The sequence below is a fragment of the Corylus avellana genome, chromosome ca1 (genome assembly GCF_901000735.1).
Source record: "Corylus avellana chromosome ca1, CavTom2PMs-1.0".
Taxonomy (NCBI): Eukaryota; Viridiplantae; Streptophyta; class Magnoliopsida; order Fagales; family Betulaceae; genus Corylus; species Corylus avellana.
The window spans coordinates 29,487,300-29,488,629 of NC_081541.1; the positions used below are offsets into that span (position 1 = coordinate 29,487,300).

The following is a 1,330-nucleotide window of genomic DNA, read 5'->3' on the forward strand; positions in this document are numbered from 1 at the left end:
TTGAATATTAACACCAAATTTGACAGTTGAAACACCAATCTCATCAACAGAAAATGAATAAAGCAAAGCAAGGAAAGGCATACCAAGAATTACTCTTTCATTCATGTTTTTAACAAGAACAACAGAGATATGAAAATGAACATCATTCTAACAAATATGAACGTTATTGAGTTCATATTTGATATGCAACTTGTTTCCACTAGCAGAATTCAATTTCTCAGTGGATGTTTCAAAATATTTTCTGGGGATAAAATCGTTGTTAGACGGTAGTCCACCACCCCGTCAGTATAGTTGTAAGGAATGGTAGTTCACCACCCCGTCATTGCAGTTTACGAACGGGGTGGAAGCGCAGTATGCATATAGATGCAAGGATAGGGGGAGGTGATAATAAGATGCAGAAAATAAGCAGTTAAATCAAAGCAGTAAAACCGTCCAATGAGGCGGTAATGATAGTTGTATAAAGAACTGAAATTAAAAGCAGTTGAGAAGCTGGAATCAAAACAATAATCGTTATAGATTATAACTCTTACAAGAGTAAGTGACAGAACTTACTGAAGTAAGGGACAGAGAACGAGATACAAGAGGAGAATAAGAAAGCAGGGGAATGGTCAGAAAGCTTGAGAGAAGAGTTCTCTGGTTATAAGCCTCTGCCTTACAATGGCGAGGGGACGCTCGTTATATAGGCGAGTTACAAAGCATAAAACAAATTACAATCATGAGTCAAATAGTAAAAGAGGAATCCGCGTCACTGTGGAGTCCGCTTTGTCAAAAGTGAACAGTAAAAAGCACGTCTGGTGCTAATCTAGAACAGTAGGTCTTCAATTAGAAATAGTAGTTGTTGGTAGCCAAATCATGAATAGTGAACAGTGATCCTGTACAGTGTCGTCCGTGACAATGAACAGTAAAAGTCAACAGTAAATTTTGAACAGTGACTTCAAATAGTAATGAACAGTAACCCGGAGAGAATTCTTGAGTCAGAGGAAAATCTTCGAAATAGAAAACATCTTGAAACCAGCCGTCATGAGCTAGTTCTGCCATTCTGATCATTTCTGGCCGTTATGGAGCCAGTCTGGGGAAACCTGAGAAAACTAGCCTTTTAAGAGGCTAGACATGAATCTGAAGTCTGTGGGCCGTCATGAGGCCAGGCCAAAACATAAGCATTAATACCGAGTCGAGTCAATGGCTTGACTGCAACTTGGACAGAACCAATATGCAAAAATTTATATTTTTTCGCAAGAAAATCATTAACAAATTTCTTGTTGAACAAGGTAATAGTCTGATTATTACCTGAAACAGCAAAGGTTTGTTCAACAGTTTTGACAGAATATTG

The 1,330-nt window shown here is 38.1% G+C and overlaps 1 protein-coding gene and 1 pseudogene across 1 annotated transcript in view; one reads left to right on the forward strand and one right to left on the reverse strand.

Moving 5' to 3' along the window:
* The window catches only part of LOC132167697 (calcium-dependent protein kinase 26), a 92,112-nt gene that overhangs the window by 26,957 nt on the left and 63,825 nt on the right, over positions 1-1,330 (reverse strand). The gene's annotated exons all lie outside the window — the stretch shown is intronic.
* LOC132169374 (calcium-dependent protein kinase 26-like) overlaps positions 658-1,330 on the forward strand; it is a 13,262-nt pseudogene continuing 12,589 nt past the window's right edge.